The sequence below is a fragment of the Herpailurus yagouaroundi genome, unplaced genomic scaffold, assembly GCF_014898765.1.
Source record: "Herpailurus yagouaroundi ecotype Mexico unplaced genomic scaffold, PumYag 142, whole genome shotgun sequence".
Lineage (NCBI taxonomy): Eukaryota > Metazoa > Chordata > Mammalia > Carnivora > Felidae > Herpailurus > Herpailurus yagouaroundi.
This window is the reverse complement of record NW_024412397.1, coordinates 44,990,690-45,014,979: the sequence shown is the minus strand read 5'-3', so window position 1 is coordinate 45,014,979 and position 24,290 is coordinate 44,990,690. Positions and strand designations below refer to the sequence as shown.

Here is a 24,290-nt window from a genome sequence, read left to right as displayed (position 1 = left end):
GGAGAAGTACTAGTAGGTCTTTCTTCTGTTTTGATATTTAACATTCAGCAGAGTGAAAGCATTCAGTCTGTAGTAATGGAAAGCAGCCTTGAAAAATGTGAGAAGATTTTATCATTAAACCTTACAAATCATAAAAATCTCAAAGGAAATGAATTTAGTTGGAAAGATAAAATTGCTATAGGGTAACATCAGGACTTTCAGCCTTCAAAAGTACATATATGTCAGTATCCAAGGACCCTTTGGGGTTTCTATCCCACATTAAAATAAAGAATTATGCAGAAGCTTGTATGAAAACACAGAGGAGGGGAACCTTACCTGGTCTAAAGGAGTCAAGAGACTTCTGCCTGAGGGAGTGAAACCTGAGAAAAATTTTGAAAGTTAACTTTTGAACTGGGTATCTAAGCAGAAGGAAGAGCTCATACTAAGACATGGGGGCAGGGGTGGTGGTAAATATGACATCTCATTCAGGGAACAATGCCAAGTTTGGCAAGACTTATGTGTACTGTGAGTGTACGGGAGGTAAGTGAAGGGTGTGGAAACATGGCAAGGAACAAAGCACGAATTTCCCCATATATTGTGTTTTGTAGTTTGACAAACATGGTAGGTGGGGAGCCATGGAAATATTTAGAGTAGGTAAGTGGCATGGTCAGATTTATATTTTAGAAAGATAATTCTGGCGTCAAGATATGGGATGAATTTTGAGAGGAATATGCCTACAGCCAGCAAGACGAACAAGAAGACCATTGCAATAACTAGAGAAGAAAGCATGTTAGGGGAAAAAGTCAAAGAAACGGATTTGATAGTAATCCAGGAAGTTGAATTCTAGAACTTAGTGCACTGTGGAATAAAGAAACGGTGTAGGATAATTCACAGGACTCTAGGTCCATTCAGTCATTCAAGATATATATCTAGTACTATATATAATACTATGTCCCAGACTCTGTCAATACAATAATAAACAAGGCATAGTCCTAAGCCTCAAGGAACTCAGTCTAGGGGGATTACAGACAAGTAAAAAGGGTCAAAAGAAGTATGTAGTAGGAAGTGCTAGCAGAAACTTGGGATTTGGTAAAAGGTTTCTAAAAGAAATAGCATTTAGGTGAGATCTTAATGACAAAAAGTGCTAAGTAAAATGGGCTAGGGAAATATTCCTTAAAGGATGGAGTAGCACGTGCAAATGCTAGAGGTAAGAAAATATATCTTGTTTGTTTAGGAGATGGAAAGAAAGACCAGGTAACATCATACATCAAGAGAGGGAATATAGGAGGCTAATGAGGCTTAGTGGCGATAAGCCTGAATTTGTGCATGTTGAGATGGAGAGGTCCATGGGATGTTCAAATGGAAAGACTGAGTCCTGGAGTTATCATCATTGCCTAAGGCAAACAGAGAAACAAATTTGAAAGACAAGGCAGGAGATAAAGCTGTGAGGGTGGAAAGATTTCCCGGAGAATAAGAAGAGAGAGTGTGAAGGATACAGACCCAGGTAACAACCATATTTAAGGCAGAGATGGAAGAAAAATGTCAAATGACACAGAATCAGGAGGAGACAGAGAGAGATCAAGGGAAATCTAGAAATCAAGTATTTGAGGAAAAGAGATTCGACCCCACTCGATGAGGCTGAGAGCTCTAGTAACGTAATGACAGAAAACTACCTATTGGACTTAGCGTTTTGATATCATCTATAACCTTGTCAAGAGCACTTTCGACGGAGTGGGAGCCATAGAAGCCAGGTTAGAAGGAGTGGCTGATAGGTGAGCAATTGAAATGTTGAGTATAGATTATGCTTTCAAGTAACTTGATTGTGAAGAGCCAAGGAGAGAGATGGTAGCAACTAGATCACTGTGTGGAGTTGGGAAAAAATTGGTTGAATTTTTGTACTGAACAGAGAGGCAAAAACAGCTGAGGGGAATGAGCCAAGAGAGAGGGAAGGTAAAGAGTTGCCATAAGGACCTAGAGGAGACAAGGAAGGATGAGATATACATTATGTGGAGGATTAGCCTTGAATTTCAAAACAGCTGGTCCTCTGGAGTTGGAAAGAAGAGGTAGAGGCTGGATGAGAGGAGCGGATAAAGTGGTAGATGGAGTTCTAAAGAGCTGAGGGAATAGTGTGAGGATCAAGTGATCTTCTCAGGGAGGGGATGGGACACGAAAGCAGAGTGTCCTTGTCTCTGAGTTCAGTTTCCCAGTCCCCTCTCACATTCTGAACTCCAGCCCTCACCAGACTAAACACCTTTGTTTTGTCCGCATTCCAATGGGGTCATTTAGTAATTGGAATGGTCAAATGTCAGATTACCTGGAACACTACAAATAAACTTTGGAGGCTTCCAGAGGCTTTGTTTGTTTGTTTGGTTTTTGGACATGTATCATTTAATAGACTAGAGAAACAAATATTTACACAGAAAAGACATAGGGATTTTTTTCTCTACTAGATATTAGTATTTGTATTTTATGCATAATAATTACACTCCAAAGCTATAGACATGATCATGATTATGTGCAAATGACTGTCTTCAGCCCCAAACTTCAAGGAGTTTAGAGTCTGAAACTTGTTTCCTCCAGAATTAAACAATGATACAATTTTAAGTTATTGTGGGTTTGAATATATAATAGTTAATGGATAGTCTATCAAGCACTCCATAAAATGCCTTATAACTTGTATGAATCATTATACATGCTATCTAATTTTTAAAATCTACTTTAAGTAATGATCTGAGGACAAATTGTCCAAAGAACTGGGTTTTATTTTTTGTCTTTGTTTTCAAGGTGCCCGCTTTTGTTGCCCCCAAATGAGCAATCTCTTGGTTGGCCTCCAACTGCCTGGAAATTCAAATGTTCTTCTGAAGATTTGACACTGACTCTAGTATCATTTAATAATTTTTATGCACACCTTAACCACAAAATTGAGAGAATTAAGCAATGAATGATGCCAGGATGGCCGGACTGCTAACATCCCAGAAGAATGAACTAAAATTACAAGGGACGGAGCCCAATTACATAAACAATCTACTCAAAACACAGAGAAGCTCAAGAGAAGCTTAGATTAAAATTATACATTCTTACCTGGTTTATTGCACCTCCTCTTTGTGAAGGAGAATGATAATCATCGTTTTTATGACTTATTGCTGGTGGATTTATTTGCTCATGTTGGTCACAGTCATAGTGGATAATAGTGTGCTTCTATGTAAAGCACAGATCAAATATTCTGGTCAAAAATTTGAAGGGCATTCAGTTACAGCAAAGCAAATCAGTATTAAGTGGTTAAAATAGGATGAAATTCAGCAAAGAGTTGTAGATAAATACTAGTGGCCCAAACAAGATAGCGTTTCTCACTCATGTAAAATCTAAAAGTGAGTTGCCCGGTACTGGGATGGCCGCTCTGTGGTGATGAAACCCAGACCCTCGCGTCCTGTTGCTCCACCAACTTCAACCTGTGGCTTCTACTTACAATCCCGGATGTCTGCTCAATTCCCACTCACTAGGTTTACATTCCAGCTGAAGAAAGAAAGAAAGGAACAGAAGCACACGCCCTCCCTTTTACATCTTTGACACGCACACACATTTGTGTATGCATGTTTGTGTGTGTGTGAGAAAACATACATAACAAAATTTATCATTCTAACCATTTTATGTGAACAGTTCAGTGGCATAAGTACAATCACATTGTTCTCCAACCATCACCACCATCCACTACCATAACTTTTTCATGTTCCCAAACTGAAAGTCTGTACCCATTAATCAATGAACATTCCACTTCCTCCTCTTCCCTCAGCCCTTGGTAACCTCTATTTTGCTTTCTGTCTCCATGAATTTGACTACTTTAACGTACCTCACATAAGTGGAATCATACAATATCTGTCCTTTTGTGACTGGCTTATTTCATTTAGCATGTCCATTCATCTATTGAGCAACTGGGGTGCTTCAATCTTTCTATTGTCAATAATGCTGCTATAAACGTGTGTGCAAATATGTGTTTGAGTCCCTGCTTTCAATTTTTGGGGGGATATATATTACTATATATATGATGTTATAGATATTATATCATATATACACACATATATATATATTTGAGACTATATTATATACAATCTGGAAGTGGAATTGAAATTGCTAGGTCATATGATGATTCTACACCTAATTTTTTTTTGAGAAATTGACATACTATTTTTCATGGTGGCTGCACCACATTACATTCCCATCAGTGATGCACAAGGTTTCCAATTTTTCACATCCTTGCTAACACTTGTTATTTGCTGGATTTTTGTTTTTTAATAATAGCCATTCTAAAGGGTATATTCTGGTATGTTACTGTGGCTTTGATTTACATTTCCCTAATGATTGGTGATGTTAAACATCTTTTCATGTACTCATTGGCCATTTGTATATCTTCTTTGGAGAAATGTGTATTCTAGTCCTTTGCCTATTTTTTTAAAATCAGGTTATTTTTTGTTGTTGTTAGTTGTAGGGGTTTTTTATATATTCTGGTATTAATCACCCTCTCTTTTAAAGTTTATTTTCTGGAAATCACATATGACATTTCTGTTTATATTTTTAGGCCACAACTAGCCTCAAATGAGGCTGGCAGACGTAATCTATTTTAGGAAGCCATGCACCTAGCTAAAATTCAGAGGTTTTATACTTCAGGAAGAGGATAAGAACAGATGTTGGAAGTGAGCAGTCTCTGCTGAAAAATTTACATACAGGATCTCTTTTTAACTAGGGGCTTTGTCTATTGACCTTTTTGCTAAAAGGGGAGTACTAGTGTCTATCTTATAACCAATGTCTCAGTCAGGTTTTCCCATAACTTTGGGATTACCATGTATTTTTTTTTCTGAATTTTGCCCTCTATTTTAAAAACTAGCAAAGCATTTATCTATCAACTACCTATACACACACCTACACACACATATATATAATAAATGTTATATATACATGCATATATTTTTACATTATTTTTATACTTATTTAAAAACATATAGCTGTATAAATAGATAAATAAGGTCACCTAGTTTAGGTCCCTTCTGCATTAATTCCTATTAATTATTCCTCTCAGGCTAATAGGCACTTGATTTTACTCTAGGCTTTGACTGAATTTTCTTTCAATTCCATCTGAATCACTCTATGTCTAGAAATTTTTTTTTAAAATTATGTTGAGGTATAATTGACATATAACATATTAGCTTCAAGTATACAACATAATTGTTATTTGTACACATTGCAAACTTATCACAATAAGTGTAGTTAACATCTGTTACCATACATAAGTACAAAATTTTTTTCTTGTGATGAGAACTTTTAAGATTTACTCTTTTAGCAAATTTCATCTATGCAATACAGAACTTTTTTAATGGTGCCAGATTTCAAAGAATTTAGCAGTGCGGTGCCCCAACTTTTTGCAGAAGTGTATTTTTTCTCATGAGCCTATTGCCTCCCTACCTTGCAATGACAGGGTATTCAAGTGGCTCAGCCATTGGGGTTTACAATGAACATCTTTACAAATAATACCACAAGTTGCGTATTTTGGAATATGAGGACTGGATCAGAGTTCAGGAGAGTGAAAAAGAGATTTTTAAATTAAGAATATAGCAACATTGGGGTGCCTGGGTGGCTCAGTTAAGCAACCAACCCTTGATTTCAGCTCATGATCTCAAAGTTCGTGGGATTGAGCCCTGCATCAGGCTCTGGGCTGTCAGCAAGACCCTGCTTGGGATTTTCTCTCTCTCCCTCTCTCTCTTCCTCAAAATAAATAAACTTAAAAAAATAATCTGGCAACATTAATAACGATTGTTATTGTTTATAAGGATTTTTCAAATTTTATTTACTAGCTTTAACCCATCAATGTTAAGGGATCAGGGCCACCACTGTCAAGACACCTATGTTCATTCTATTCTGACATGTTCAAGATATGTTTGGAAGACGAGATTTTCTCTCCAAAGGAAGAAGTTCGGTCCAGGGCAGTATGGACCCATTTCCAAAGGAAAGAGCGATTCTTATTAGAGCTTTCTGTTTTCTCATGGACTAATATTTGAACTCTGGGAAAATGAAGTACCACTGAGCTGTGATTAAAATCTAAAAAACTAATATAAAGCATTGGGTCAGAACTGCCTCACTGCCCACCTATATCAGATCCTGGCCAGGACCTCTCTTGGGGGTGACTGTTGGAACCTACTGAGGTAAAGAAGGGACACAGGGCCAGAACAGCAGGCAGGTCCAGCCCACATATGTGACAGAGAAGGCACAAGAAAGAAAACCACAGCGAGGAAAATGTTGAGAGTCACATACAAGTTGAGGGCTAGCTCATGAGTGATCTTAAACACCGAAAATGCCCAAAAAGAGAAAGGGAAACTGATGGGACTTGGATCCCAGAATTACAGAGGGCCAGACATGTGCCCTTATACTAGTCTCACTGTGGTACATCAGCATCTCAAACTGTGTGATCCAGGGAGCCAGGTTCTCATTGGCATGTGATCCCTAGGAGAGGGAGCTGGGGGAGAGGAGAGGAGAGGAGAAGTGAGTCAATTTCATTTAAATTAAGACATTTTAAAGACTAAGATATTAATCTCATTTATTTTCAATATTCAAATCAAATTTTAAAATGTTTTACCACGTGAAAATATGACTTCATTGAGGATTTCATGTCTTTCACACATCTGAGATGTCTGGCTAAAAAGGAATACGTGAGCCATTTTTCATCTCACTGACCACACAGTTTGGGTCATTTATCAACAACAACAACAAAATATCTTGAAAAAATTAAACCAGCAAAAATATGTAAGCTGTCTTAAAATAGAAAACCTGGTGGCAGAAGTACCCTCAATTTCTTTGGCACAACGAAGCCAGACGGAGCATCTGTACAGTCTGTTCATACACCCTTTTCATAGATGGCTTGTGAAACCAACACTCAGACTCACACGAGAGCCTTAGGGGAAGCCAGATTTCACACCTCCAACCTTCAAAGTTCTAACATAAGGAAGAAAATCTGATGTCATGTCATCTTTAAGACACTTCGTGTAGAGATAGGAGATGCTGGTCCCGGAATGTCCAATACCTGCCAGGGGGCTCTGCCTGGTGACGTGTGTGTTCACGAAGGAAAATGCCTACAGTCGTGAAGGTCTTTCAACGATGCATCTGGAGGCAACAACAGAGAAGACAGACAACCCTCTAGCTCTGTAATTAAACAAAGAACCTGTATCCCCAGAGACTCATCCCACTTCATAAACACTGTAAATGGAGGCCACATTGTCTTGAGGAAGAGGACAATGAAAGGAGAGTCCCTGACACCATTATGCTGCCATATGTCTAGCACAGGAGATCATAAAACTGAATGAGAGCAGTGTGAACCAGTGAGCAGTACCCTCCCTTGGATTTATGACTAACCTGCTCTTCATTTTCACCCAGTGAGGGCACTCATGTTCTTAATAAAATGCTTTAAAATTCTGACATGAGAAACACAAAATATTATCATTGCTAAAGCCTATATAGTTCTCAGGGCTTCACTAGAAATGTCAGCTAAACCACAGAAGAGAAAAAGCAACAGACTCCCTACCTTATTCAAAAATCAGCGCATGAAAATATCGGACCTCAGAGAAAAATATGGTCTCTTTTATAACAGCTTTTCTGGTCATAACATAGACCTCACCTGCAGTTACCTAAATGCAACATGTCTCCCTCTGAGCGAATGCCTGAGCCCAGACAAGGTCAAGCACACTCCATCTCAGGAGGCATTAGCTCGTGACTCCTTTTTAACAGCAACACTTTAGAAATGACTGATGTGCACACCCAGAGGTTCTTAATGGACCAGTTGCAATCACCACAATAGGTGCTGTTTAAGGAGCTGTCTTTCATATTTGCTGTGCAAATCATTTCTGTAAATGTGTGGGTTTATTGATCTGAATAAACCATCCCTTGATGTAAAGAAGGTAAGATCTGTGTTGGTCATCGAATTATTTCAATACCAATAAGGCCGCACGTTGGAAAAGTTGTTCCCTTTCAGACTTATTGCTTCTCATTTTGTTTGGTTGATTTTGTTTTAGCTCCGAGTCCTTAAAACCTCTGACTATACGGTTAACATCATTCAGGGAAAAGGCCTCAACCCTTAATTCTTTTCATCATCTGCATAGCCGCTATTACAATGCCGGGTATAGAGCAGGTATGTTAAATGAAGATTTTGCCCCCAGATCCAACACTCCACCATAAATTCACTAACTGACCTACTAGAAATGGAGATTAAGAACAAATAGAAAGGATCTGTACCAAAGTTTAAAAGTTCATTTCAAGCCGGTTGAGGTTAAATAGTGCAGTTTCCACTATAGCAGGATAATTGCAGGAAAATATTAAAGGAGCACTGTGTAGATTATCTTGGTTTTTTATTCCTTTACAGTGTCTTCACACATGATGGATGGTTAATAATTTCTGGATGGATTTATTTGGTCACACTCTGTCAAAACATAAGTCCCAAATTTGAGGAAGTTCTTTTCCACTATGAAAAACTGTGGGGAAAATTCTTCATGTACTTCTGCCTTAGCAAGGGAAATCAGAGGCATCTAGCACGAAAGAAATTCTTCTCGTGTTACCTTACCCACACCCTCCCCTAATTATTTTATTTTTTTTACAGCTGCTCCTCTTCTCCGTTTTTTTTTCCTTTGATTGGCTCATCAGCAAAAGTACCCATTTAATTAGGCACTTATATACAATTTTTAAAAAATATTGTGTATTCATAGACTGGTTGGTATTGCATGGGGTGGCCCTAGGTGGCTGGGCAGGAAAAGATTAGTGTTTAAAAATTAGACAGTAGTAGCACTGGGCTACTAAGCAATTCTGAATATTACATATTACATAATTTCATATGAATAGTCCCTGAGATGCACCAGAATAACCTCACGTTTTACTGTTACTAGGCATATATTCCTCACATGTGAATGTTGTCACTTTAAATTTTATTCAGAAGCTTGTACGAAGTATGTGGTGAACTGTCTGGTTACCTAAAAGGTACATGATGAAACAGAAGTTTAAGGTTCTCTGAACATAATACCAAAGGAGTTAACTTAGAAAAATGGTTTCCTATAGTGAAGAGGGGTTGAGACCATCGTTGCTTATGAATTTGAGCTGTGGTTAACCAGCTAATTAATCAGAAAAGGGAAAGACCCATATAACTACTTGTTCTCTATAGGTCTAATGAAAAGTTCCCAATAATTTAAGTGCCACAAATGACACAATAAAATTTAATTGATTTATTCGCTTTTAAACATAATATTCCTTTATTTGAGGTACCAAATTTCACTTAGGTTTACATTTTTGGTTTAGAATAATTATACTTTATGTCCATAAACTTGAGTCCCAAGTTATCAGCATTAAAAGCTAACTTATTTAGGTAACAGACAAAAAAAACAAAACAGCTTTTATTGGTTATTTTTTAGAATCACCTAACAGAAAAAATTAAAATAATCATACACAGATGTAAACACCCAGCTTGCAAAAGCAATTTCTTAAATTGTTTTAAAGTCATGTGCAATTTCCAACTTCTTCATATATCAGAAAGAACATATGTAAATATATTCAGTTTGGCATTTGTGGGAGAAAATCCCTTAGATGCAGAATTTCATTGGATGCTCAGATAGGAAAGTCATTTTGGGTTTTGCTTAAAAATTAACACATCCTCTTGCTGACATTTAAGACCAGTAATTGGCTGCAAAGTGCTCAGTGATGCTTTTAGATGAACTGTGGCATATATCTATATCTACCTATCTATCTATAGATACATATATAGACAGATGGAAAGATAGGTAGTGAGAGGTAATGTAATTCTCTACTACATCATCCTGTTGCTACATATCTTATGCCACCTTGGTATTGTATAATATACTATTGTAAATTACTGCCTTTTTTCTCAAAAACTTTCTGGGATGGTAAAATTTGAACCACCTTTTCCAAATCCTAATAAAACTAGCCACTGGGGAGAAAGGGAGAGGATATAAACCCCAAGAAAGCTCTCGCACACAGATTTCACTACCTTTTCATTATTGTAGATCATTATATATATGGGGTGCCTGGGTGGCTCAGGCTCAATCGGCTAAGTGTCCAACTTCAGCTCAGGTCATGATCTCACAGTTTGTGAGTTCAAGCCCCACATCGGGCTCTGTGCTGACAGCTCAGAGCCTGGACCCTGCTTCGGATTCTGTGTCTCTCCATCTCTCGGCCCCTCCCCTGCTCATGCTCTGTGTCTGTCTCTCAATAATAAACATTAAAAAAAATTGTAGATTATATCAAATTTTTATGGCAGTATCCAGCCAAATTTTAATTATGATATGGAAAGACTAAAGAGAAAGATTGAAAAACACAGAATCCTATATCACCTAAAAAGTACACCCTTCTATGCAAAATGTTTTACTTTTATTAATAAATTCATATTGTGGAAGAGTTGAGGGCAAACATCCAGATAAAGGGGGATGCAAGAAGCAGGCAGTAATTGGAGAACATAGCAAATTGTCTTGTTTTCTCTTCAAATTTTACCCCTATTGTTCATCTCCCAAACATTTAGAAAGGATACAGGAAACACAACCAGCAACTGCAGTCCATCAGAACTTCATACTTCTATCCCAGAAGCATGCGTCAGTTAAAGAATATTCAGCTTTAGTTTTAATGTAGTTGTATAATAGATATGCATGGAACACCCATGTGTCAGTTTCTTAAATGTTCCGCTTTCACATTCTACTTACCATGTTCTTTCTCACCCAGACACATATAACAGTGTTTGTTACCTGAAATCTCTAATCATGACAGAAACAGGTAATAGTGGTGAATATTGGAAATTATTCTATTAACTCTTGGAAAGAAAGGACTACTTGTCAGAATTGTACGAAGTTTTTATTGCATACAGAAAAAATGAGTGCTATGTCAATATTTGATTACCATATTTGTAATTTTCCCTGAACATAGAAAAATTATATGCACTTTAGATATCTTTCAGTGTATATTAATATTTAGGTTCGAGAATCTAAGGAAAGTCATACATGTGCTTGATTATTTATATAGAAGGCTTTTGTTCAGTATAATGCATTGTGTTGACTACATTAGAGATAAACACAAAATCTGATTTGTAATGACTATTTTTCAATAAAGAAGGTTTTAAAAACTTGTGATTCAATGAGAGCTGAACATAAAGATCACATTTTTTAAAATATTTTTTAAATTTAAGTAGGCTTCACACCCAGCATGGAGCCCAACATGGGGCTTGATCTCACAATGCTGAGATCATGACCTGAGCTGAGATCAAGAGTCAGACGGTTAACTGAGTCACCCGCACATCCCAAGGACCAGATTTAGTTGTTTTTTTTTTAAATTTTTTTTTAATGTTTATTTCTGAGAGAGAGAGAGAGAGAGAGAGAGAGAGAGAGAAAGGAGGGAGGGAGGCAGAGGGGGAGAGAGAGAGAGAGAATGAGTGAGGGAGGGGCAGAGAGAGAGAGGGAGACACAGAATCCGAAGCAGGCTTCAGGCTCTGAGCTGTCAGTGCAGAGCCGGACACAGGGCTGGAACTCACAGATCGTGAGACCATGACCTGAACTGAAGTTGGATGCTCAACCAACCAGCCAGGTGCCCAAGGACCACATTTAGTTGTAAATATATTTAGTGGAACTCTGAGGATCCTATTCCTCCACACTATTACCTCATAAATAGCAGTCCTGATTGTTACATAATGGTGGTTTCACTTTTCAATGAGGAAGGAAAAAAGTTAATGAGAGTCTCTCAGTTTTTTCTGAGCAGAGTACAACAGAAGGAGTACTCTGGAGAACAAATGTTATTGGGCTGCAATCCTTATCAAAATAACACCAGCATTCTTCACAGAGCTAGAACAAACAATCCTAAAATTTGTATGGAACCAGACAAGACCTCAAATAGCCAAAGAGATCCTGAAAAAGAAAACCAAACAAAGCTGTAATCATCAAGACAGTATGGCACTGGCACAATAACAGACACATAGATCAATGGAACAGACAACTCAGAAATGGACCTATTAACATATGGCCAACCAATCTTTGACAAAGCAGGAAAGAATATCCAATGGAAAAAAGACACCCTCTTCAGCAAATGGCATTGGGAAAACTGAACAACTGTTCAGTCTTTGGAGAAGAATGAACCTGGAAGACTGAACTGTTCATTCTTTGGAGAAGAATGAACCTGGACCACTTTCTTACACCATACACAAAAATAAACTCAAAGATGAACCTAAATGTAAGACAGGAAGCCATCAGAATTCTAGAGGAGAAAACAGGCAACAGCTTCTTTGACCTTGGCCACAGCAACTTCTTACTCAACATGTCTCCGGAGGCAAGGGAAACAAAAGCAAAAATGAACTATTGGGACCTCATCAAGATACAAACCTTCTGCACAGTGAAGGAAACAATCAGTAAAAATAAAAAGCAATAGAGGGAATGGGAGAAGATATTTGGAAACGACATATCAGATAAAGGATCAGTATCCAAAATCTATCAAGAACGTATCAAACTCAACACCCAAAAAAACAAACAATCCAGTGAAGAAATGTGCAAAAGACATAGATACTTTTTCAAAGAAGACATCCAGATGGCTAACAGACACATGAAAAAATGCTCAACATCACTCATCATAAGGGAAATACAAATCAAAGCCACCTCATACCTGTCAGAATAGCTAAAATGAACAACTCAAGAAACAACAGATGTTGGCAAGGATGTAGAGGAAGAGGAACCCTTTTGCACTGTTGGTGGAAATGCAAAATGGTGCAGCCACTCTGGGGAACAGTATGAAGGTCCCTCAAAAAAATAAAAACTACTCTATGACCCAGCAATGCACTAATAGGTATTTATCCAAAGGATACAAAAAGGCTGATTCAAAGGGGCACATGCACCCCAATGTTTATAGCAGCACTATCAACAATAGCCAAAGTATGGAAAGAGCCCAAATGTCCATGAATGAATGGATAAAGAAGATGTGGTATATATAAACAATGGAATATTACTCAGCGATAAAAAAGAATGAAATCTTACCATTTCCAACAACATGGGTGGAACTAGAGTATATTATGCTAAGCGAATTAAGTCAGTAAGAGAAAGACAAATATTTGGTTTTCATATGTGGAATTTAAGATACCAAATAGATGAAGATAAGGGAAGGGAAGCAAAATAATATAAAAACAGAGAAGGAGACAAACCATAGGAGACTCGAATATAAAAAACTGAGGGTTGCTGGCAGGAAGGGCTAAAGAGGTGAGGAGCATTAAGGAAGACACTTGTTGAGATGAGCACTACATATTACGTGTAAGTGATGAATCACTAAATTCTTTTCCTGAAATTATTGCACTATACATTAACTAACTTGGATTTAAACTTAAAATTTAAAAAAAATTGTAATATAGGAACTGAAATAAATTAAAAAAAAACTAAAAAAGTACCACAGATTTGTAAGAGGACTACATTAGGGGCAGCTAAAACTGGATGGGAGGTACACGGGAATTCTCTGTACTATCTCTACAACTTTCCTGTAAATCTAAAATTATTCCAAAATAAAAGGTTTGAAATTTAAAAAAAATGTTGGGGTCTATTCAAATTACAATATTAGCTTTCAGTCTTTAATATTAAGAATACAAAACAAAACAATCTCCAGCATTTTACCTAGGGCAAAGCTAGAAACATGTTTTCAAAGAATTTAGATCTTTCAAGGAATGCTATCGCCCATAGTTCTGAAAGCATGGCACAAGAAAACCATATAGATTGTTCACACATTTTACTTATGCTTAAGATATTAAAAATATAGCTAAACAATGAAGAAACATACCATACTACCATCAGCCAAAGAAAGCAATCACCCATTCAGCAAATAAAACCAGAAATTGCATAACTGTTGTTTGAACTATGGATTATTATAATTTTGGGAAAGCAATATGGCAATATGTACCAACAGTCCTAAAATATTTGTATCCATTTTTAGCTTATATTTGCACGCTATAAAACATTTGAAATTCTCTAAAATCTTAACACAATATTAGGATTTTAGTAGTAGAATACACTAATATTCATTAGAAGCATGAAAGTAAGGGCATGGCTGAATAAACTATATCACATGCATAGAGATAATATTACTAAGTTATTGTAAGCAAGTTTTTGAAGTTTTCTTTGAAGTTTTATTGATGTGTAAAATTCATATAAAATTCAAAGAGCTGGATGAATTTTTACAAAATAAACATGCACGTGTATCCATGCCCTAATCAAAGAGAAAATTACCTTCACTCCAATGTGTAAAAAGTTTATAAAACTTGGTTCTATATGTAGAGTGTTCAGATCAGCATCATCAACCTCACATGGAAATGTTAGACTCTCTAATTTGCATATACTCAGATTCCATCCTAGATCTACCCAATTAAAAGGCCAAGAAATAATAAGGCCCAGCAATCTTTGTTTTATCAAAGTCTGTAGGTGATTCTGAGGCACACTAAAGTTTAAAAACTACTAATCTAGAGAAATGCATTTTGTTCTAGAATGCAAAAGGTGCTTATACATATTTTAATGATATGGAAATCATAATCAGATGGAAATAAATGGACATAATGGACATAAGGAAAGAATACAAGTCAACATGACAAATGATGGTAGTGGTTATTGCTGGAAAATAGGTGGTTTTTATTTTTTATATGTGTTTTTGTACTCTCCAGATTTCCTGAAATGATTGTAATGCTTTGGGCACATTATTAAATGCATTTATTTTGTTTTTTAAAGTACATCATCATCAGCTAAACCAGAACAGCTTTCTTACGATGGCATTGTACGGTCCGGTTGCCTGAACTTGCTATCATTACAATTTCTGTAATGATACAAATTCTGCATAGCAAACATCTACATGTGGGGTACATAAGAGAAAACCCTACCCTATTATTCTTTAAATATTTGGGAGAAAAAAGTATAGACCATTACCCACTGAACACACTGATGGCTACACAGATGGAAATAAATATTGCCTTGCATGAACATAGGAGGCACTCTTGAAATTGGAAGGCAAGTTAAATCCTCAAAGATTTAAAATTTACTAAGCCTTTTTATTTTAAGGAACATGACCTTTTCTAAAAGAAGCTTTTCAATCCATCTCTCCCTAAAAGGCTAAAAAGAAATAGTTCTTTATCATAGTAAAATGGATATTCAATGAGGATAGATTAAAAGAGCAATTCAAGAACCACAGACTATGGAACCTAACTCCAAAGATAATGAAGTAATTATAGCAGCTCCTGTCAGTGCCCAGCCCATATCCCTCCATCCTTATCCCTCAGAAAGCAGGACTTCCACATGCCAGTAGTGGGTTCTCCGTTCCTGAAGGTTTTCCTAGAAGGCTGCTCTATACTAGGGCTCACAGATCAGAAGTGCCAAGGATCAGCCCTCAACCAATAACCAGTAGTGTGTGAGTATGGATATCTCAACTCCCTCAGCCTGAGTGGGGTAATTCTGAAGCACACATCTCAACCTTTCTCAGAGATTCCCTGTGGAATTCAACTTCTCTCTCTGTATTAACACAGATACTTCATGGGCTGCCTCCCTCCCTGTTTCACTCTGTTTCCATGCTGGTGTTTCTTGTACCTTCCCAACAAAAGATGTCATCTTGAACCTTTGTCTCAATGTGTATTTCTTGGACAATGCACACAAGTGTTCATCTGCTGAATAATGTAGAAAATGGGATAGGCATTATTTACATCTATTAAAATGCATTTTTATAAGCCTTAGGTATTACATTCATCACCATGATTGTAATTATCAAGCTAAATTAACCTTACTAATTAGCTATTGCTTCTTGAAAATTTGAGCAGTCCTCAGTTTTCCTATGAAGATTTAAACCATTATTTGTTTGGTGAAAGAGGCATATGTGGTGTGATAGTCAAAATTATTTAACAATAGAAATGACATGATTGCTAGTATGACTGTAATGATAAACAATGCTATAGAACAAGACCAAATCCCGTTTGCTACATGCTAACCATTTGGTAGCAGGTCTTAGAGGAGATTCTGGAAAAATGGAGGGGTATTTGAGTCTCAGGCAAGAGGATATTTAATCAGTTTAGAGAAATTTCAATATTTTAAATGTTTATTTTTGGGAGAGAGATAGCAGGGGAGGGGCAGAGAGAGAAGGGAACAGATTATCCAAAGTAGGTTCTGTGCTGACAGCAGACAGCCCGATAAAGGGCTCGAACTCACGAACCACGAAATCATGACCAGAGCCAAAGTTCGATGCTTAAGGAACTGAGCCACCCAGGCGCCCCAGAAGAATTGCAATATTTAATAATCAGTAAACCCCTACTAATGCATACCAACTGAATAATAACAAAGAAAGATCTTGAATACCCACCCTATATATAAATGTCTTCTTTTTGTAATACAAATCTAATTTCCGATGGGATCAACATAGTTAGCATGTAAAATAACTGCCAAGAGGCACTCTTTCCTTGGGAATCAAGTTTTCAAGGAAAGCAAACATGAAGAATATGGATAATTTTAAACTATAACATAGAAATGCTTTCAATCCAGCAAAATGACTATCAACAAAGAATAAGCCCTCCAGTGATGTGAGTGCCACTCCTCAACATAAATGAATATAACATGCCTATTGAAATACAAAAGCCTCCTGATTGAACCACCTCCTTATTTATACTCTGCTATAAACACACAAGGAATTCACCCTGTGCTGAATACTGAATAAAAAGGTGAATAAAAATACCCAGTTGCTAAAAAGGTTTGCAATCTCCAAATACCACACAGGAACCCAGAGACCAGTAGTTAGTTAAGGCTTAAATATAGGGTGAGTGGCCACTGTTATCAACATAATTTCCTACAAACTCGGACAATTAACTAACGTGTGAAAGATGACATTGCATGAAAAAAATACTGTTCCCACTGCAGTTGCAGAGAAAAGAAAAAAGGGGCGGGGAAAGAAAAAGGAAAAAGGAAACTTGTAAGTAAACTCCGGCTTGAAAGATTCAGAATTTACACTTTTCAACAATGTTTTATGAGCCTCAAGAACACTTTCTTATCTAGAGAAAGAAAGAAAGAAAAGTCAAATTGAAATGAACTCTTCCTGAACTCAAGCAAACAGATGATGAAGCAAGTGATTTCTGTATTAGATCTCAACATAAGCTATTTAAAAAAAAAAAATTCTGCATTCAGTAAAGGTAACATTTCTGAACAAAAGTTCTAGTCCCTGTCTCTGACCATACACACTGAGAATTTGTCTTTCAGCTAAAAACAAAGTACTATCTAATAATCACAATAGAGCACAATTAGCAACTTATCCTTTAGGCTTCAATTACAAACAATTCATTTAAATATTTTTTCTCCATTCAACCTCAGATGTATAGTATTAGATGAATTATATCCCTGTACCATGACACTGACATCATTGATCCATACCTGGCTTGCTTTTATGGGTTATTCAATTTGTTTTTTGAATAATGTAACAAGCACGTGTTAATTCACCACTTCAAAACAAAAGCTACGATGCGGAGCATGACTTACATCTAATTACATGGTGCCTCCATTAGCACATCCCTCTTGGCTCTACTACACAAGACAGTCATCATCCAAAATTCTGTTCATCATTTCCTAGTTTTCATTTGAAAATAATTTGTTGCATCTGCGTTTGTTAGTTTATTTTAGTTCTCTTTGATGTTATAAAAAGGATAGCATGCTACATGTAATCTTTTGGGACTCATTTTTCCTATTTTATATTGCTATGATTTTCTACGTTATTACTTGTTGCTTTAATCTATTCGCTTTATCTGTTGATAAGGTTCTACTGTGTGAACATGCATTTATCTACTCGCTCATAGATGGACATTTGAGTTTTTTTTTACTATTAGAAATACTATTAATGATATTTTTTGTACATGTTTCTTTTGTAAATATGCAGAAGTTTTTCTCTAATGGAGATTTCCCCTAGAGTGAAATTTGCTGAGGCATGGTAATATCAATGCTCAACTTCAGGAGACAATGCCCAAATTACACTCACACTAACAATGTATAAGAAACCCCAAGGAATTATATCCTCCTTGAAGTATTACTGTGTGTAAATACTGGCTAACTTTGGTTTCCTATTGTGAAATATAAAATAACGTGAGATTAAAACAGTAGTACTAGTGAGATAGAAAAATTTGCATTTATGATAATCCACTAGTAATAATTTGTACACCACAAAATTATAATGTAAACATAATTATAGTGTCTAATTTTTTAGACTGTTCTGTTTCATTTAACCAAATAACTTATAAATTGCATAAACTATAAATCATAAAAATAACAGTCATTTTTAAAAGCACAAGATTTATGAAATTTCTCAATTTACCAATAGAAAATAGATTTGACACTGTTATACGATCCCACAATATTTCATTCACCAAGAAGACATCTTTTTCAAGCTTCCTCTCTGGTTTTTCTCTTTCTACTTGCTGTTAGGGTCATTATCTCTCAAAGGGTTAACAATGATCTCCTTCACTCCTACACTAAATTCTCTGCCTGAGAAATCCTATCCAGTTTCATTGGCTTAAAATACCATTTACATACTCATGAACTAATTTTGTTTTTTTTCAATCCCAGTCTCTCTTGTGAGCTTTAGATCCCAATTTCCACTGACAAACTGGACAAAATCAGTACGTTCTCCTACATTCCCAAGCTGTCCTTTATCTTCTATACTGTAATTGTCCTCATCATTCCTCTAGCTAGCAAAGTGGGCACCTCAATTTTACTTCTTCTGTACCTCATATTCAATCTTCATTACTTATGGAGTTATTTGATAATATTTGTTTTCATAAATGAAGATGCCCATTTGCTACCCCCAATCAATTCAAATATCTCTCTCAGGATAGAGACCATGGCTTTGGAAAAGTCCCCTAAATGATTCCAATGTCAAAGTTGAATAATTCTGCTTTAATCCAATAAATCTTTGGGTTTTTTTTTTAATTAAAAAAATTTAATGTTTATTTTTGAGAGAGAGAGAGAGAGAGAAATCACACAAACAGGAGAGGGGCAAAGAGAAAAAGACAGAGACACAGAATCCGAAGCAGGCTCTAGGCTCTGAGCTGTCTGCACAGAGCCAGACATGGGGCTCAAACACACAAGCCGTGAGATCATGACCTGAGCCAAAGTCGAGGCTTAACCAACTGAGCCACCCAGGTGCCCCAATCCAGTAAGTTTTTGAATGCCATCAATTCTATCTACTGACAACTTCCCTCATCTGCCTCTTTCTTTCTCTCCTCAATGCTACTTCCCCACTTTGGCCGTATCATCTCTTACATGAATTATTCTGTACTTTCGTTACTATTTACATCACCTTCGACGTCTCCTCCAAGCCTGCTGTAACAATGGGAAACCATGAGAGAGTCGGGTATTGTTTTGCTTTTGCTATTTAGTTTTGTTGACTCAATCATTACTGTGTGTTAATCTGAACCTCAGGTACTATAGTGGCATAGGGATTAAAGTACAGAAACAATGAAAGACGTTGATGACAAAAAAAAAAAGCAAACAAAAAACAAAACCAGATTTGGAAATGGGAAAGACTTTAGGTTTGGGGGAGTAGAGGAGGTCTGGAAAAGCATAAATTTATAGGTCAATTTATAGTCTAGGATAATGGTGACCCCCTTACCTAAAATAAAAAGTGCACAGGAGGAGGAAAGTTTATAGGATGAAGAATTCAGTCATGGGTATACTGGCTAAGATGCCCAGGAAGAGGCAATTTGTTGCTTGATTTAAAGACTTTGCAGTAAAACAGAGGTGATGGTTGAAGTTATGGAAGACACTTAGGTTGTAAACAAGGGAAAATTGGAAGGGCAGCAAAGAATAAAGGAAAAGACCCACATTTTGGAATTGTATGACAAAGAAGAGCCAAAACAGAAGTTTAAAATGGGGCAAGCAGATGTTCATTTGGTTCCCCAAACAACTAGGTTTTGGTAGTCATTAGTGCTGTTCTGCAAATATTTCCAGTTTTACTCCAGGCACTGTTCCCAACTGAAATTAGACTCAGCTATCTAACTAACTTTAGCCACTGAAATGTGAGTATCAATAATGTATGTCTCTCTAGGTCACTTGCACCTGCTTCAGTGATTAGGAAGCACAAGGTAGACACTCCCTCTGTCAGCCTGGGTGCCTGAATGATTATTGTGAGCAGAGCCCCCAGCCAAGCCGTAATGAACATGCAGCATGAAGGAGAATAACTCGTTAATTCAAACTACTAAGATTTGGGAGTTATTTGTTAATGCAGCAGAACCTAGCCCATCTTTCTTACTATAAGGAAAATGATACTTAGAAAGCATAAAAAAAGTTTACATTGTTGATAAAAAAAGTCAATCCAGAATTCTAACTTCTATCATGAAACTTCAAAGTCCTTTCTTATTTCTGCTACCTCCTCAGAAAAACAAAAAATCTTCATTGAAATGAAATGTTTCATAGAAGCCAAACAGAAAGAAGATGGTGGGGAGGAGTGATGGTGAGACACTAAGAAATCATTTTAAAAAACAAACTGTAATTTTAGTAGAATATTTATGGCAAAACCACAAAATGTAAGTAATTTACAAAATAGTGGGAATTGGAGAAAAAAGGGTGAGGGGCATAAACGGTTCTTCAGAAGTTTTTTTGTGGAAGAAAGAAAGGTAAGTATGAGGTGTTATTAGGTTGGTTTGTGGGTGTGCTTGTTCCCTTGATCATTTTAAGGATAAAAAACATTAAGGAGATTTGTTAAAAGAAGGAGTAAGGGGTTAGGGAACTTCTTACTATGTAAGAAGGAACTCATACTTAATAGAACAAAGAATAGAGGTTTTGATGGAGGACAGAATTCACAGCCCAATTAGGAGTATAAATGGTCTATGTCTCATAAACTACCACGTAGCTTTTCCTAACTTGTGAGTTATGTGTCTATATAAAGAGAAAGAGTTAAGAAGCACTAATACACACAAATTATTGCTAAATAACTATCACTGCCTGTCAACCTATAAATAAAATTGAGGCTCACTTAAAGCTGTAGCCACTCATTCTATGCCTGCCTGAGGGTATATACAGAGGGCATCCAGTCCCTCCCCAGTCTGCTGTCTTTCAAAATGTATAGAAGCTCCTGTCCCACTGCCTTCTCCCTTGCCATTACCATTGGAACTTCTCTCTCTTCTCTTATTGTGTTGGGTTAGAAAGTACAACTTTTGGAAAACCACCAACATAGTAAAATAGGGAGTGAGTGCCAGCATCCTACATCCTGAACATAAAGAATTCTAGGTGATTTTTCACTGCTTAACAGTCACTGAAGTGTTTTGTTAGTCTGTTTTTACATTTAGTGATCCCAAATATCAGAGATATACTGGTGAGGAAGAGGAAGATGCTATTTTTGACTTAGCCAGGCCCACAGATTAATGCTATTTAGACCACAGAAATGATGTAGCCATTGGTTGGTTACCTTCTCAGCTGTAGGTTTGAGGAGGGAATTGGACATTCAAGTAGATGAGGAAAATATAGACATTCTGTCTGTTGACAAACGGTGATTCTGGAGAAATGGCTCCTTGTTAGAAAACAGAATGAAGTTAAAAAAAAAAAAACGAAAAACATTAACAAGCAAGGCATGAGGGGAAAAGTCACTGAACAAGGCAAAGTAAATCACCTTGTCTGTGGCATACTCAGAAACACTATGAAAAACATTACAGATAACAAAACATTAAATATATTTTTGGCAGTCTCAATTGAATTCATGAATCACAAAATGAAAAAGAAAACTGATTAAAAACAAAACTGGAAAACAGGATGACATGCAAAGGGAGAGAGGTGAGATTATGAAAGACTGCAGTTAAATCAGTATTAAACATCAGATTAAAGATGCACTGGAGGATTTAAAATGTGTCGTACGATTCAGGATGAGTTCTCCTTGAGTACAAGGGACCTATTACAAGGAACATGTCATGGTACAGAGTAGTGAATAAAAAATAAGGACATAGAAAAATTATACAGTAATAAATAATTCCATCAATAAACTTGATAATTTTAAAATCTAAAAATATTAAACTATTTCATAAAAATCAAAAAATTACAGGTGGAAGTGGTGGCAAATAGAGGATTCTAATGAGTGGGAAGGTGGCAGCTAGGACACTGAGCTCACCGCATCCTGCTGATCATTTAGATTCCACCCACACCTAAATAACCCAGAAAACCACCAGAAGACTACCAGAACGGAGTCTCTGGAGCCAAGCGCAGACGAGAGGCCCATGGAAGAGGGTAGGAAGGGCGGCGAGGCGGTGCGTGCTCCACGGACTGGCGGGAGGGAGCCGGGGCAGAGGGGCAGCCTGCCGGCCAAGCAGAGCCCCCAAGTCTGGCTGGCAAAAGCAGAGGGGCCGGACGGAGTGTGTTCCGACAGCAAGCGGGACTTGACATCTGGAAGGTTATAAGCTAACAGCTCTGCTCAAAGAACAGGAGGGCTGGAGGACAATGGGAGGGAGAGTTGTTGAGCCCCGGATGACAGAACCCAGCTTGGCAGGGAACAAAGGCACTCGCCAGTGCCATCTCCCTCGCCCATCCCCCAGCCAAAATCCTAAAGGGAACCGGTTCCTGCCAGGGAACTCGCTTGCCCACAAACACCCAATGCTGTGCTTCTGCGGATCCATCCCTCCGGGCAGGTCTGACTCCCTCCTGGTGCCACAGGGCCCCTCCCAAAGTGGATCTCTGAAGGAAAAGCGAGCTGAGCCTGCCCCTCCCACCCCTGGGCACCTTGCCAATCCACCCCAGCTAATACGCCAGATCCCCAGCACCACAAGCCTGGCAGTGTGCAAGTAGCCCAGACAGGCCACGCCACCCCACAGTGAATCCCACCCCTAGGAGAGGAAAAGAGAAGAAACACAACAGTCTGACTGTGGCCCCAGCAGTGGGCTGGGGGCAGACATCAGGTCTGACTGCGGCCCCGCCCACCAACGCAAGTTATTCAAGACAGCACAAGGGAAGTGCCCCGCAGTGCCACAAACCCCAGGGACTATCCAAAATGATGAAAGGGAAGAATTCCCCTCAAAAAAAGTCCCAGAACTAACGACAGCTAATGAACTGATCAAAAATGATTTAAACAATATAACAAAGTGAATTTAGAATAGTCATAAAATTAATCGCTGGGCTTGAAAACAGTATAAACGGCAGCAGAGAATCTATTGCTACAGAGATCAAGGGACTAAGAAATAGCCAGGAGAAGCTAAAAAATGCTATTAATGATCTGCAAAATAAAATGGAGACAACCACGGCTCGGATTGAAGAGGCAGAGGAGAAATAGGTGAACTAGAAGATAAAATTATGGAAAAAGCAGCAGCTGAGAAAAAGAGATAAAAAAATCCAGCAGCATGAGGGGAAAATTAGAGAACTAAGTGATGCACTAAAGAGAGATAATATACACATAATTGGTATTCCAGAGGAGGAAGAGAGAGGGAAAGGTGCTGAAGGGGTACTTGAAGAAATCATAGCTGAGAACTTCCCTGATCTGGGGAAGGAAAAAGGCATTGAAATCCAAGAGGAACAGAGAACTCTCTTCAGACGTAACTTGGATCGATCTTCTGCACGACAGATCATAGTGAAACTGGCAAAATACAAGGATAAAGAGAAAATTCTGAAAGCAGCAAGGGATAAACATGCTCTAACATATAAAGGGAGACCTGTAAGACTCATGACCGATCTCTCTACTGAAACTTGGCAGGCCAGAAAGGAATGGCAGGAGATCTTCAATGTGATGAACAGAAAAAACATGCAGCCGAGAATCCTTTATCCAGCAAGTCTGTCATTTAGAATAGAAGGAGAGATAAAGGTCTTCCCAAACAAAAACTGAAGGAATTCGTCACCACTAAACCAGCCCTACAAGAGATCCTAAGGGGGATCCTGTGAGACAAAGTACCAGAGACATCAGTATAAGCATGAAACCTACAGACATCACAATGACTCTAAACCCATATCTTTCTATAATAACATTTAATGTAAATGGACTAAATGCGCCAACCAAAACACATAGGGTATCAGAATGGATAAAAAAACAAGACCCATCTATTTGCTGTCTACAAGAGACTCATTTTAGACCTGAGAACACCTTCAGATTGAGAGCAAGGAGATGGAGAACTATTTGTCATGCCAAAAGAAAGCTTGGAAGCTTGAGTAGCCATACTTATATCAGACAAACTAGACTTTAAATTAAAGGCTGTAACAAGAGATGAAGAAGGGCATTATATAATCATCACAGGGTCTATCCATCAGGAAGAGCTAACAATTATAAATGTCTATGCGCCGAATACAGGAGCC

General features: G+C 37.6%; 1 long non-coding RNA gene across 2 annotated transcripts in view; it reads right to left on the bottom strand.

The window, feature by feature from the left end:
• The window catches only part of LOC121033052 (uncharacterized), a 55,681-nt gene that overhangs the window by 22,853 nt on the left and 8,538 nt on the right, over positions 1–24,290 (bottom strand). Inside the window, exon 1 of one of the 2 annotated variants that reach the window (XR_005791670.1) lies at positions 3,061–3,794. The exons of the other annotated variant lie outside the window; for it this stretch is intronic. This is a non-coding gene — a long non-coding RNA (uncharacterized LOC121033052). Of the gene's footprint in view, positions 1–3,060; positions 3,795–24,290 lie in introns of those variants that run through there. 2 annotated transcript variants of the gene reach the window in all.